Here is a 16,254-nt window from a genome sequence, read left to right on the forward strand (position 1 = left end):
ACAATTTTAACATTACATCCCAACTCCTATACTCAATGCTCTGATTTATAAAATGCATCATACCAAAATCTTTTTTTCACCTCCCTATCCACACGAGATTCCACCTTCAGGGAACAATGCACCAATATTCATAGATCCCTCTGTTCTACTGCATTCTTCAATGCCGTACCATTTACCATGTATGTCCTATTTTGATTAGTCCTTCCAAAATGTAGCACCTCACATTTATCAGCATTAAAATCCATTTGTCATCTTTCAGCTCACTCTTCCAACTGGCCTAAATCTTTCTGCAATCTTTAAAGCGGACTTCATTATCCACAAAATCACCTATCTTTGTACCAGCTGCATACTTACTAGTCCAATTTACCACCCCATCATCCAGAGCATTAATGTATATGACAAACAGCACTGGATTCCGTACAGATCCCTGAGGCACACCACTAGTCACCGGCCTCCAATATGACAAACAGTTATCCACCACTGCTCTCTGGCGTCTCCCATCCAGCCAGTGTGGAATTGATTTTACTGCTTCAATATTAATACCTAACGAATGATCCTTCCTAACTAACCTTCCGTATGGAACCTTGTCAAAGGCCTTATTGAAGTCCATATAGACAACATCCACCGCTTTACTCTCGTCAACTTTACAAGCAACTTCTCAAAAAAATCGATAAGATTTGTCAAACATGACCTTCCACGCACAAATCCATGTTGATTGTTCCTAATCGGACCTTGTCTATCCATCTAATGACATATACCATTTCTGAGAATACTTTCCATTAATTTACCCACAACTGACATCATACTTACAGGCCAATAATTGCTAGGTTTACTCGTAGAACCCTTTTTAAACAATGGAACAACATGAGCAATGCGCCAAACCTCGGGCACCTTCCCCGTTTATAATGACATTTGAAATATTTCTGTCAGAGCCCCTGCTATTTCTGCACTAACTTCCCTCAAGGTCCTAGGGAATATCCTATCAGGACCCGGAGACTTATCCACTTTTATATTCCTTAAAAGCGTCAATACTTCCTCTTCTTTAATCCATATCTTCCCTACCTGTTGCCCTTAGCTTACACAATTCAATATCCTTCTCCTTAGTGAATACCGAAGACAAGAAATTAGGTCAAAATCTCCCACCGTATATTTTGGCTCTATACATAGCTGTCCTCTCTTATTCTCCAAGGGACCAATTTAATCCCTGACTATCCTTTTGCTATTAATATATAACTGTAGAACCCCATTGGTTTTATTTTCTCCTTACTTGCCAAAGCATCCTCGTATCTTCTTTCAGCTTTTGTAATTTCTTTCTTAAGATTATTTTTACGTTCTTTATATTCCTCGAGCACCTCATTGACTCCATATTGCCGACATTTATTGTAGATAACTCTCTTTTTCCGAACCAAGTTTCCAATATCCCTTGAAAACCATGGCTCCCTCAAACTTTTAACCTTTCTTTCCAACCTAACAGGAACATAAAGATTCTGTACTGTTACATGCTCAAGGAGATCTGTTTTATTTTTGTGAGAATGATGTAATGGTCTTTTGGAGGTCACCTGATGTGATTTTCCCGCCGATGTGAGGTCACGTGATGATATATGCACCATGGGTATATAAGGGTCGACTCCAAATGACGCAGTTAGTTTTAAGTTTGTAGATTTCCAGGTAGAACGTGCTGTGTGTCCGCTGCTGTTGTGTGTTTGTTTTTGTGACGCAGTTTCATTTTTAAAACGGAGTATTGCGTTCTATTGGAAAATACAATATTATTGGACTTTTTGGCTAGATGTGCTGATTTACTCAATTCGAACAGTAGAAGGGAGAGCGAAGACTTTATCGAAGTACAGGACTCGAAGGATCGAGAGGAGTCGGCATCGTTTGCCAGTTTAATAAAGGATCGACCTTATTGAGTCGTCGTTGGAGGAGTAGCGACCTGCATCGCGGATAACTCTTGCCAAAAAGAGCAAAGAGTTCGTGCAAAGGTTTGCTCTCTCTCTAAAAGAATTTAAGGTCAGTTGTTTTAAACTGTTTATTTTCGGCATCTTGAATCCTGTGGACAGAACCAACTGGAAAGTTGCGTCTGTGAAGAAATCCTTCTCCAGAGAAGTCTCTCCCAATTGAACGTATAAATCTGTTGGACTTCGAATTTACCATTTTAAGAACTATATCTAACTTTGTAGCTTTAAGAACTGTTTTCGCATTTAACTCTTTAAAACTAGTGCCGAGTGATGATTTGTTGAACGGCTGCCTATCGGTTAACTTCCGGTTAAAGTTTTCGTTTTTTTTTTCCCTTATCATTTATCAGTGTTTAATAAATGTTTGGTTGTTTTTATATAACCTGTCTCGATTGATGTTCATTGTTGCCGGTTACGTAACACTACCCTCAAAATTTCACCTTTAAATGACCTCCATTTCTCTGTTACATCCTTCCCACAAAACAATTTCTCCCAATCGAATCCTTCTAAATCTTTACGCATCTTTTGAAAGTTAGCCTTTCTCCCATCAAAAATCTCAACCCTGAGCCCAGATCTGTCTTTTTCCATAATTATATTGAAACTAACGGCATTGTAATCACTGGACCCGAAGTGCTCCCTAACACTTACCTCCGTCACCTGCACTACCTCATACCCTAACAGGAGATCCAACACTGTCACTTCTCCAGTGGGTACCTCTATGCATTGCTGCAAACACTGCCCTGCACAAATTTTACAAACTCCAAGTCATCCAGCCCTTTTACAGTATGGGCTTCCCAGTCTATATGTGGAAAATTAAAATCTCCCACAATGGCAACTTTGTGCTTACTACAAATATCTGCTATCTCCTTACAAATTTGCACCTCCAATTCTCTCTCCCCATTAGCTGGTCTATAATACACGCCTATAAGTGTCACTACACATTTCCCATTCCTCAATTCCACCCAAATGGCCTCCCTAGACGAGTCCACTAATCTCTCCTGCCAGAGGACCGTTGTCCTATTTTCTCGGACAAGCAATGCAACAGCTCCACCTCTTGCCCCTCCTATTCTATCACACCTGAAGCAACGAAATCCAGGAATATTTAATTGCCTATCATACCCCTCCTGCAACCATGTTTCAGTAACAGCTACAACATCATATTTCGAGGTATCAATCCATGCTCTAAGCTCATCTACCTTTCTTTAAATTCTCTTAGCATTAAAATAGATGCACTTAAGAAACTCTCCAGCTCTTACTCTCTTTTTGTCCTTAATGTAGCAAACAACCTTGTTATCTTTTTCTTCCTTCTCCCCTACATCTTTGGTCTGAGTACTCACGATCGCTGTCCCCTGCCTATCCCCTCTACTAACTTTCTCTATCTGTGAACTAACCTCCTCTCTCCTACTCTCTTCAATTTGATCCCCCCCCCCCCCGGCTCAAACCATTCTAGTTGAAAGTCACCTCAGTAGCCTTCGCAAATCTTCCTGCCAGGATACTGGTCCCCCTAGGATTCAAGTGCAATCCGTCCTTTTAGTACAGGTCACACCTGCGCCAAAAGAGGTCCCAATGATCCAAAAAATTGAATCCCGGCCCCCTGCTCCAATCCCTCAGCCACGCATTTATCCTCCACGTCATTGCATTCCTACTCTCACTGTCGCGTGGCACAGGCAGTAATCCCGAGATTACTACCTTTGCTGTCCTTCTTCTCAACTCCCTTCCTAACTCCCTATATTCTCCTTTCATGACCTCTTCCCTTTTCCTACATATGTCATTGGTATCACAATGTACCACGACCTCTGGCTCCTCTCCCTCCCACTTCAGGTATCTTGGACGCGATCAGAAACATCACAGGCCTTGATTAGCCTGGGATTTGCAAGAATTGATGGTTGCGATGAGGCTGATTTTATTTTCTGGTAAATAGACTTCTGTTTTTCAAGGTGAGATATCCGGAGTTCAGGTATTGCGTGTTACAATCAGCGTGATGGGCAAAGCTGTCAAGAGTACGGAACATTGGTTGACGAAAGATATTGAGACCCTGGTCTGGATAAAAATAGGATGAGTAACAAATACCAAATGCTGGAGAAACTGATCAGATCTGACGGCATGTCGGGAAAGTGGGGTGGTGGGGGGGGGGGGAAACACAGTCGACGTTTCCGTCTGATAGTTCAGAGTCCCGTGTGTTAAAAAGGAGACATAGCTCAGGTTGAGGTATTCAGAACCAAGTAAATCCTGTGAAAACACTGAACAGGAAAACAGGAGGGCAAAAAGAGGGCATGGCATTGATCTATCTGGAAAGGCAGAGGAAAATCCTCCGGGATTATACAAATGTATTGCAGGAAGTGCATGATCCGGGTTTGAGTAGATGCGTGCCGCCATTAACGTGCAGCCAGAGAGGATGGGCCTGGTGTCAAATGAGTACTTTGTACCCGAATTTAGCGTGGAGGATAACATGGAAGCGGGGAACTTCAGGGAAGGAGACGGCCCTGCCCTGAAACATGTGCCAATTGCAGTAAGTCATTAATCCTAACTTTACTGATGGGAAACTACCTACACCTCATTCTCAGAGACACAACCTAGCTGCATTTGGAAGGGCAAACTCCGGTTGGAAATGCTCAGCATGAATTTCGGGCGGGAATAAAGTCTCTCGAGAATTTCGTTGGTTGTTCGAGAAAGGTGACGAAGAGGATGGACCAGTTAAGAGGGTCGCAGGTCACCTGGAAACGATCTCATTTATCGCCCTGGGAAAACTACCAGGCTATCCAGAGATCTATGCATCTTATCGTCTTGTACTATCTTATCATCGCCTCATATCCTCTTTCTCTCCAAACAGAAAAGCAATAGCTCGCATAGCTATTCCTCATAATCCGGGCAGCATTCCGATACATCTCCTCCATAAAACTTCTACATGTTTCCGATAATAAACCCTACATTGTGTTAGAAACTCGCATGTCCTGACCCGATGCATCTTCTGATCTAGTGAGAAGACAAGGAAAAGAAACTGGAGGCCCTCGCGGCCACATCTGCTTCATCTTTAGGCTGAGGTTATGTTCCAGAGGACTGCAAAGTGGCTCATGTCGCACCATTATTTACACGTAGCACAGGCATACCAAGGAAATGCAAGCCAGTGAGCCCGGAATTAGTGGTGGATAGGTTACTGGAGGGGTTAATATTGTCAGCATCTTCGTGTTAGCAGTAAATCGGATTTCACAAAGCTGTTAGACTTCTTTGGAGAGATAACCTCGAGGATCGACGTGCGTCGGACTTTATACGGACTTCATCAGGTCTTGTAACGGGGTGCTGCGCGGAGGCTGCTCCAGAAACGTAGATCGCGTTAGTGGACACGACGCTGGCTTTATGGGTGATGGTAGAAGATTGTTTTCAGGACGGGAGGCTCAGGAATTGTGGTGTACTACGTGGATCGCTGCTCTGTACATTGCTTTTGTATCTTAGTTCATATCAATGATTTTGATGGGAATATACAAGGCACGGATATTAAATATGCCAACGAGTCTAAACTAGGTGCTAATGTAAGCAGAGAAGAAGGCACAATATGAAGACAATTGCGTCCGTTGACAATAGATTTATTTGAAGATTAGCAGCATTTGTAGGTTAATCTTGAGCAGCTGGATAACGTACTGAGGAATGTGAGCTGGCCTTCTATGTAGATAAGGGAGGCTGTCATGCTGTGCAAAATCAAACCCGTGCAGTATTTTTTTTTCCGTAAACGCTTCGGTGCTCCAGCATCTTGCGTGTGTTCCGCTGTCTTATTCAGCTGTGGCGCTGAAGTGGAAGCAGCAGCAACACTTGAGTTCGCTCAAAAGGGGAAGGTAGAGGAACGATACCGCATAAGCAGGAGCGGGCGAACTAACATAGAATTTTTAACAGTGCAGCGCAGAACACGTCCTTTAGCCGAATGACGTTCTGTCAACGTTTTAACGTAGTCCAAGATCAATCTATCTCTTACTTGATACATAATTCTACATTTTCCTATCATCCATGTGCCCATCTAAAAGTTCCTGAAAATACCTTAACCTGTCTGTCTCTATCAGAATCCCAGCAGAGTTTTCCACCGACCTACCACTATCTTCGTCAAAAACTTCCCTTTGCTATCCCCTATACTTTCCTCTATTTATTCATTTCCGCCTGAGAAGCAATCCCCAGCTCTGGATCTCTCCCTCTTATCATCTGAGACATATCTATCAAGGCGCTGTTCATCGAAAGAGGCGCCGTTAAATTACCAGGAAGAATAACACCGCGAGCCTGAGGGTTGCCAAGAAATGAAATTCTAGAGAGAAAGTTAGAAAGTTCCATGGGGGCGGGATGGGGTAGATGGTGGATGGCAGAGAGAGCAACTGGCTGAACGCAGGAACGTTTAGACGGAATGTTGGGGAAGGCAGACACTAGAGTCCGCAGGAAAGACAAACTACCGGATGAACTCAGCAGGGTCTCGACCCTCAAAGTTAACCATTCTCTTCTACCCATATCACCACCTATTTGTTTTCCCTGTTTGCTTTAAGGGGACTGCGCAATCTTGTAAAAAAAACCGCCGGACGGAGAAGAAGAGAAAATATTAACCGTTAGTTCTCACCACCAGTAATGGCGCCAATTATAATTGACATCCAAATCAACATAAGACTCATATCTCGGAGCAAGTAGAGTGGGTGGTCCTGAAGTCACGTGGTGCGCTGACCTTCATTGAGTTCAGTGCAGCGAGGTAATGTTACTCTGTCAGACTCTGGTTAGACCAGGCTTGGAATATTGTGTCTAGTTCAGCTCGTCTCAGAATAGGAAACATCAGGGATGAAGGATCAATGACTAACAATTTCGCCGATACGTGTATTCTGGAATTGACGTTGACTGTTGGGACAACATGCAACAGAAACAACATCTACCGATGATAAATCATTAAAATAAAAACTATATATAAAGTAAAGTTCCTGGTTACAGTACGGGGGTACATTTTCACAGATTCCTGAAAGTTGCCTCACAGGTGGATAGGGTAGTTAAGAAAGCTTATGGGGTATTGGCTTTCATAAGTCCAGGGATGGAGTTTAAGAGTCGCGAGGTAATGATGCAGCTCGATTGTACTCTGGTTAGGCCACACTTGCAGAACTGTGTCCAGTTCTGGTCGTCTCACTATTGGAAGGATGTGAAAGTATTGGAAAGGGTACGGAGGAGACTTACCAGGATGCTGCCTGGTTTAGAGAGTATGGATTCTGATCAGAGATTAAGGGAGCAAGGGCTTTACTCTTTGAAGAGAAGGAGGATGAGGGGAGACATGATAGAGGTGTACAAGATCTTAAGAGGAATAGACAGAGTGGATAGCCAGCGCCTCTTCCCCAGAGCACCACTGCTCAATACAAGAGGACATGGCTTCAAGATAAGGGATGGGAATTTCAAGGGGGATATTGGAGGAAGGTGTTTTACTCAGAGAGTGGCTGGTGCGTGGAATGCATTGTCTGAGTCAGTGATGAAGGCAGATACACTAGTGCAATTTAAGAGAATACTAGACAGGTATATGGGGGAGTTTAAGATGGGGGGTTATATGGGAGGCAGGGTTTGAGCGTTGGCACAACATTGTGGGCCGAAGGACCTGTACTGTACTGTACTATTCTATGTTTCTATGAAACCAGCGTTTATTTACAACGTCAACACCTTGAGAGAAATGTGGGTTAAATTGTTTATTTGTTTATATTGTGGTGCAGTGACTGGGGTGATAGATAGAAGAGGCTTGGGGTGAGGGGGGTGGGGTGGTATTGCGAAATGGAATGGTTGATCGGAACATCTGTCTGGGGGGAGGGTTGGAAAAAGTTCGCTGGAGAAGGTGCACAGGAGGTTCAGCAAAGTGTTGCCGCGATTAGAGCATGTCTTGTAAGCGAAGATTGAAGAGCTGGATCTTTTCTGTTCGAAGTTACGGAGCGTGATGGAGGTGTGTAAGATTACAAGAGATACAGACATGCTGGACAACAGCACCTTTTCCCAGGGTGACAACGGCCAATAGGAGAGGACATACGTTGAAGATGAGTGGTGGAAATGTTAGGTCAGAGATTTTTTTTTGTACACAATGTAGTGGGTTCTGGGAACGCATTGCCGTCGTACTGGTTGTGGTTGACACAATAGGGACATTAAAAAGATACTTGGGTAGACAGATGGCTGTCGTGAAAATAGCAAATTATGATCTCTGTCGGAGGGAATAGTTATATTGTCGACAGAGTCGGGCTACATAGGTGACAGAGCTTCGTTGGCCGAAGGGCCTGCAGTGCGTTGTGCAGAACTTTGCTCTTTGATCTACTTTGGTCGTAAAATTTCCTCCAGATGTGTTGACGAAGGGGTTTGTGAAAGTGAAAGGCAGCACTTTTATATCATCAATATAGAACGGGCTCGTTGGTCTAGTGGTATGATTCTCGCTTTGGGCCTGAATTTGCGAACATGCGAGAGGTCCCGGGTTCAAATCCCGGACGAGCCCCCAATAGATTTTTTTTTCGAATTTCAGACATTGAAGCACAGAAGAATGAGGGAAGATATTTAGTTGTATAGAAAATTATGAGGGCTATATTTATAGGTCACTGCATGCAATCTTTTCCTCCTCAGGTTACGCGAGACGACAACTAGAGATCGCAGCTTTAGAGTGGAAGGTGAAAGATTTGGGTTGGCGAACAAATAGATTGGAATGGATAGCGAGTGTTGTTAAGCTGAGAGGTTAATCCCTGCTCCTACAATCTTGTGTTTTATTTGTATTATTGAAATTCAGCTCTTTCAATAGTAACATCGAACTGAGATACAGAAAGTGAGCATGGATAATTGAGTTTAAGTAGATGAACACCTTCCAAATTTTTTTCACTTCTGGAGACATTCTTGCCGAGCAGAGTGTGGCAAACGTAACCTCGTAGTTTCACAAAGGAACTGAGAAAACCAGCGAATTAGAGCAAACCTGCTATACGAAATTATGAGGGGTATAGACAGCGTTAGTGCAAGCAGGCCTTTTCCATTGAAGTTGAAGCCAGAAGTCATAGGTTGTGGGTGAAATGTGAAATGGTTAAGGGGGAACTTCTTCACCCAAAGGGTGGCACTCAAAAGTATTTTGGAAAGTTTCCGTATATTTAGTCTACCATGAATACCAACCCACAGGTGTCATTGTTAGATGATCGACCAGAAGTAGGGAACAGGTAAATAAGGGCATTTTGCTGGATGGAAAGAAGTGACAAGTTTGGTTTTGCGGAGCTCAGTACCCAGCATAGTTTTTGGCAGTGTATGGCGATAATTTTGAAGTAAAGTATTTAAATATTAGATTCAATGAGTTACATGTACATCTGAACATCCGGTGAAATTCGCTGTTTGCGTCAAGTCAAATCAGCGAACGTTGTGACGTGGCAGCCCGCAAGTGTCCGCAACCAACATAGCATGCCAGCAACACATTAACCCGAACCCGTACGGTTTTCAACTGCGGGTCGAATCCGGATCACCCGGAGGAAACCCACGCGCTCAGGGGTAGAACGAACAAACACTTTGCAGTTAGCTGTGGGAATTGAATTTCGATCTTGCGGCGGCAGCTATAGTAGTCTTATGCAAACCGCTAAACTACCGTGTCATGGTGTGGACACATTGTCTGTTTACGGACGACATGAAACTGCACGGTTGCTTGTGGGATGTAGAGTAGCGAGCTAGGCATAAAGCGCCTTCGATATTGGCCATGCAGGATTGTTGAAAGACCAAATGCGTTCCAGATCTAGACGGTGATAATTGAGAGTGTACAATTCGGTAGAGTTAACTATATACAAATCAGATAGACAAATCGTAAATTAACAAAAAAAAATTAAAAAAACGCAAACAACAGGAATTCTGCAGATACTGGAAATTCAAGCAACACACATCAAAGTTGCTGGTGAACGCAGCAGGCCAGGCAGCATCTCTAGGAAGAGGTACAGTCGACGTTTCGGACCGAGACCCTTCGTCAGGACTAACTGAAGGAAGAGTTAGTAAGAGATTTGAAAGTGGGAGGAGGAGGGGGAGATCGAAAATGATAGGAGAAGACAGGAGGGGGAGGGATGGAGTCAAGCTCTGTCCGCCAGAGAAAGCAGGATCTCCCAGTGGCCACAGATTTTAATTCCACATCCCATTCCCATTCTGACATGTCTATCCACGGCCTCCTCTACTGTAAAGCTGAAGCCACACTCAGGTTGCAGGAACAACACTTTATATTCTGTCTAGGTAGCCTCCGACCTGATGGCATGAACATCGACTTCTCTAACTTCTGTTAATACCCCACCTCCCCCTCGTACCCCATTTGTTATTTATTTTTATACACACATTCTTTCTCTCACTCTGCTTTTCTCCCTCTGCCCCACTGACTATACCCGTTGCTCATCCTCTGGGTTCTCCCCCCCCCCACCACTTGTCTTTCTCCCGGATTTCCTGTCCCATGATCCTCTCGTATCCCCTTTGCCAATCACCTGTCCAGCTCCTGGCTCCATTCCTCCCCCTCCTGTCTTCTCCTATCATTTTCGATCTCCCCCTCCCCCTCCCACTTTCACATCTCTTACTCACTCTTCCTTCAGTTAGTCCTGACGAAGGGTCTCGCCCTGAAACGTCGACTGTACCTCTTCCTAGAGATGCTGCCTGGCCTGATGCGTTCATCAGCAACTTTGATGTGTGTTGCTTAACAAAAAATATGTTGTTTCTTCACATTGACCCGTGTAAGGAAAGAGTTATGTACTATATGTCAAAAATCATTTAATTTCCCATCCGTGCGTATAAACGTGTGAGAAATATGGTGGCCCTACGACGGAGTAGCACCAGTTATGAATGTGGGAATGGTTTGAGAAAGTCAGATACCATTTAACGGACTTGTGCATGTTTATGAAAAGCATACTCGTACGGGAAGGGTACAGCGATGCGCATGTGCAGTTATCACACCATTGCAAAGACTAGTGAAAGACGTTTTAAATTTACGAATGGAGGCTACCCTCTGTGTTGAAATGAGAGAGAGAGGAGAGAGAGAGAGGGTCAAAGAGCAGTAGAAGCGGCTGACAGTAACATGGTTCAGTTCAGTTCTGTGTAAACCGATTCATCGTGAGATCGCTGAGTGCTTTCTGTAATTTATACGCTTCCGTATTTCAAAGTGATTTTTCAGCCAATTTCGCATGAACTCCAGCGAATAGATGGTCCGAGCCATCAAAGGCTGCTCATAGGGTTAAATCTTTCATTCCCCCGATAATTCTCATGAATCTTTTCTCGATCTTTTCTAATGCCAGTACACTTTTTCCTATCAGATAGGAGGTCCAAAAGTGCTCATGATACTCCAATTCTGGTATGAAGGAAATCTTATAATGCCTCCGCGTTACACCCTCTGCTTTTATAGTTCAACTCTCTGGAAACGAATGCTACCGTTGCATTTTCTCTCCATACTACCGAAGCAACCTACGCGTTAACATTTACGTTGCCCTACACAAGTACTCCTATCTCTGTCTGCATCACCTATTCCTGAATTTTCCCCTTGTTTAGGAAATAATCTAAACTTTTATTCCTTATACCAAGGTGCATGAGCATACAGTTTCCCGCTCGATATTCCACCTGCTTCTTTGTGAATCCCTTTCATTCCAGAAGACTCCCTTCTTTCCCATTTCTGGCTGTCTTCATACCGTCCGCAAACTTGGCTACTGAACCATCAATTCTGCCATCTCATTTATTAAACTGTAATCTGAAAGTCAGCAGTCCCAACACCGATCCCTACGTCACACCACTAGCCGCAGGCAGCCGCCCAGAAAAAGCCAATGTTACTCCCCCTCTTTGCTTCCTGCCAGTCAGCTAAATTTCTCTCCATTCTTGTGTCTGTCCCGTAATACCATGCACCCTTATGTTGTTTAGCAGCCTCATGTACGGTCCCTTGTCAAAGGTTTCCTGAAAATCCAAGTGATCGACATCCACTGAGTCCCCTTTGTCTATCCTGCCTGTTACGTTCTGAAGGAATTCTAACAGATTTCATGGACCAGATTTCTTGCGGGCAACAAATCGGACTTACGCCTATTTTATCCTGTGCTTCCACGTACCAGGAAAATTCTCCTTAATAACAGGCTCCCATATCTTTACAACCACGGAGATTACGCTGCCTCACACGTTTGTTTGTTTGTTTTTGTTTTTTTTTTATGCTGCCGTACCTTCTTAAACAAATATTTCACAGCTCTCCGGAACCTTTCCAAGAGTCGGTGATTCTTGAAAGATCACACCTAATGCATTTAACATTCTCTTTATTTAACCTTTTCGTAATTCTGCTGTGTTGTGCATCTGATCCGCGTGACCGATGTATCAACTACCATCCTGATAAAGGGTCTTGGCCTGAAAGATCCCCTATTTGTTCCTCTCCATGGATGCGGCCTGACCTGCTGAGTTCTTCCAGCGTTTTGTGTGTGTTGCACAGAAACTCCAATGTGTAAAGACCAAATATTTGCACAGAATTAACCGGCATGCCACTACAATATTGAAACACCCCATGGCAGTGCACCTTTCTGTATGGTCAGTGCTGATGTCAGTAATCGTGCAATGGCACCTGCCCTAACAAATTTGTACACACATTTGCATCCTGTGGAGTGTGGGCGCGAAAACAGGTCTACACAACAGGAAGAATGATCACAGTGAATGGCGGTGCTGGCTCGAAGGGCCGAATGGCCTACTCCTACACCTATTCTCTATTGACCGCAAACAGGGAATCTTATAAAATCGTACTTTCATTATTTATGCAGTTGCGTATCTCTTTTGATGTGTCTGACAATGTGATGCGGCTACTTAATGCAAACTGCACCTATTTCCACACGAGGTTCTTTTTCCTCGAAACCATTGTTCAATGCCCACATTTAACATTCCGAGAATAAATAACATTCTTCCCTTTGAGCATGCAGAATTATTATTGCTACTGCTATTATTATCTATAATAGCAATGATGATAATGAACGATGTTCCGATAAAGCTGGTTCACTCCAAGATTTAACCAGCTAAATATGATTTAATCGTATGCGGATTTCTTCCCAAACCTGCTCCGATCCACAATCCCTCTAAAAGTTTGAGTAATTCTTGATATCACTGCAAAGTAACAAAATGTAATGTTTAATGCCTACCATATTAATTATTTGTTTGGTCATCAGTAGGTCCCTTGTCCAATGATTTACATCCGCTGAAAATTTTTCATTGGTGAAATCAATTTTGTGGTAATACATTGCATGGCGATTCGTTCCACCATATTGCAGTCATCTGTTAGCGCGGAAGGCTTTATGCATGTCTTTGACGACGGTGTTTTGAGGTCCACAGCAGACGTCTACAGAAACATATGATATGGAGCAGAATTAGACCTTTTTGCCCATTGTGTCTGTTCCGCCTTTCCATGATGGCTGATTGATTATCCATGTCAATCCCATCCTCCTGTTTCCTCCCCTTAACATTTGATGTTCTGATTCATCAAAAAATCCTCTGTTTTAAATATAACAAACGATATGACCTGCATAGCCTTCTGCCGATAATGAACTTCACAGAATCACACCCTCTGGTTGCAGATTTTTTTCCTGATTTTACTCTTTGTAAACGTCCCACCATAATGAGGCAGTGCCCTCTGGTCCTGGACTACCTTATTATCAGAAAATCCTCTACCAATCTATTTTATCTAGGTTTAAAAAAAATCAATAGATTGGCAATGATCTCATTATTCTAAACACTCGCGAGTAGAGGCACTGCACCATCAAATGATCCTCATATGTTAACAATGCACTCCGACGTTCCTTTAGCATTACTATTTTTGTTTCTTTTCCCCATTTAGAATATAGTCCACGCCGTTATTCCTTCCACCAACGTGGATGGCCATGCACTTTCCTACATTATATACCATTTGTCATTTCTATGCTCTTTTTCTCATTCTGTCTAATTTCTGTACAAACACCATGCAATATCAACGCTCGCTGCTTATTCACCAATCTTTGTATCATCTGCAAACTTGGCAAACAAAGAGATCAATCTGTCCAACCAGATCATTGATATGTTGTCAAAATCAGCATTAACTTCGAACTCTTGTAACATGCCACCAGGGAACGCCATCTCTATTCTGTCTTTGCCTCCTGCCAGTCAGTCAATGTTCTACGGAGCCCATGGAAATTTAGCAGCCTCATGCTCAGCACCATGTCATCTAACCATAGAAAATTGCAGCACAAAAACAGGTGCTTCCGGCCTTCGTTTCATTTAAAGTTCATTTAAACTTCCAGCTGCCATCGAACTGCCCCGGTCATAAAGCTCGATACCCCTACTATCCATGTACCTGCCTAAGCTTCTCTTAAACTTTGAAATTCACTGGTTGAGCTGCTGGCTCGTTCCACACTCCTACGTTCCTCTTAATGAAGAAGATTTACCTCATGTTCCCCTTAAACTTTTCAGTTTCCACCGTTGACCCATGACTTTGGTCCACGGGCACTATCCCTTACTGGAACAAGCCTGCTGGCATTTGCACGTCCTGTAGCCCTTATTGTATTGTATACCTCAATTAAATCTCCTCTCCGTCATCTACATTGTCAATAATACAGTCCTGACCTATTGAATCGTTCTCTATAAATCAGTTCCTCCAGGCCCGAAAGCAAAATTATTTGGAACAAGTTTCTCTGTTCTCGTTCAAACTTGCATACATCTTTTCTGTCAGTGTATAACCAAAACTGCGACCATTGCTCCATCTTAGGGGTCATCAATAAAACTTCCCATCTTCGGGACTTAATAACACACAGAAACGGTTCTGGACTGAATATTTTGATTTATGTCAGCCATGCGATATATGCATTATTTACGTCCCTATCCACCTGTGACACCACCTTCACAAGTTATCTGTATTCCCAGTTCATATTGTCCTCCCACACTCTCCCTCAGTGCCCTACGCTGCACTGTGTCAAACCTATGTCACTTGCCCTTGTAGCATTCCTCAATAGCAGATCCAATATCGCATGGTCTCTGTGCAGGACTTTTACCTACATATGAAGGAAGCACTTTAGACAAACTCTATCACAGTCAGTCCTTTTACAGTATTCTCGGTGAATAATTGGAAATTATAAAAAAAACTATCTGTTATAACAACCTGATGTTTCTTCAAACAGAGTGCGATGCTTTTAATTTCCAAATTTGTTTCCTTAAATCCCTCGGACTGTTTGTTCGTCGGTAATATAGCCGACGAACTCTATGTGTTGGTGCGTGCCAAGTGGTTAAGACTTCGGTCTAGTGATCTGAAGGTCGCTAGTTCGAGCTTCAGCTGAGGCAGCGTGTTGCGTCCTTGAGCAAGGCACTTAACGACACATTGCTCGGCGACGGCACCAGTGCCAAGCTGTATCGGCCCTAGTGCCCTTTCCTTGCACAACATCGGTGGCGTGGAGAGGGGAGACTTGCAGCATGGACAACTGCCGGTCTTCCATACCACCTTGCCCAGGCCTGCGCCCTGGAAGCTTTCCAAGGTGCAAATCCATGGTCTCACGAGACTTGTAGATGCCTATATATATTATAGCCATATTAATTTGGTCGTACATTCTCTGTTTCTCAGTTCCATCCTGTTTCTCAGTTCCCGTTTGTTTCACACCGAAGGGGCATTCAATTTTTCGTTTCACAAACGTTTTAATGTTGAATTAAATATTCTGGTAGGTAAATGATATGAGAACGGATACAAATCAGTTTATTTTGCGCTGTCCTAGTGCAGTCCTAATACTGATGCAGATCCTGTTGTAACTACCAGACTGTCTGAGATGGTGTTGGAAGTCACTAAGTGTCCGACACCGAACGTTCGTGTGGTCATTGATCGTGTCACTGATAAAAACGACAGTTTCTACTCTCTGTGTCCATCACTCTCACTTTATCTGATCTCCAGACTGGACAGGAAACGCCTCACAGATTCTGGTGCCAAGAATCCTGTCTCCGATCTCACTACAAAGCAGTCACTGACGAAGCCGAAACGGAATGAAAGAAATCTGGGAGATTCATGAGTCATATTTCTTTATGCTGATAAAGCTGGATTCTAAAGCAGATAACTGGTAGTAATAGAGTCTTTGTGAGCATGAGACTCTGGGTGATCCGGTTCATTGTAAGTGGGTGTCGGATGATGATCTATGATCAATAGTTGCTTTGATAATAAATAACAGGGATCTACACCGTTTCCGGAGTCTCTCTGCTCTCACCCTCCCTCCCTCTCATCTCTAGGCCTGGCTGGAACGATGTCACTGATTTTCTTGCCAAGGAACTCGCCATCACAGTCAGTGCAAACTGCGCTCTGTCACAGTTAAACCTCGGCTGTAATGAG

At 43.4% G+C, this 16,254-nt stretch overlaps 1 non-coding gene across 1 annotated transcript; it reads left to right on the forward strand.

The window, feature by feature from the left end:
- The first annotated feature begins 8,333 nt into the window (after positions 1 to 8,333).
- trnap-ugg (transfer RNA proline (anticodon UGG)) lies at positions 8,334 to 8,421 on the forward strand. Its single transcript is given in 2 exon segments — positions 8,334 to 8,369; positions 8,386 to 8,421. It is a non-coding gene; the product is annotated as a tRNA-Pro (tRNA).
- Positions 8,422 to 16,254: the final 7,833 nt, after the last annotated feature.

Source organism: Mobula birostris, chromosome 13, assembly GCF_030028105.1.
Source record: "Mobula birostris isolate sMobBir1 chromosome 13, sMobBir1.hap1, whole genome shotgun sequence".
NCBI classification, from domain to species: Eukaryota; Metazoa; Chordata; class Chondrichthyes; order Myliobatiformes; family Myliobatidae; genus Mobula; species Mobula birostris.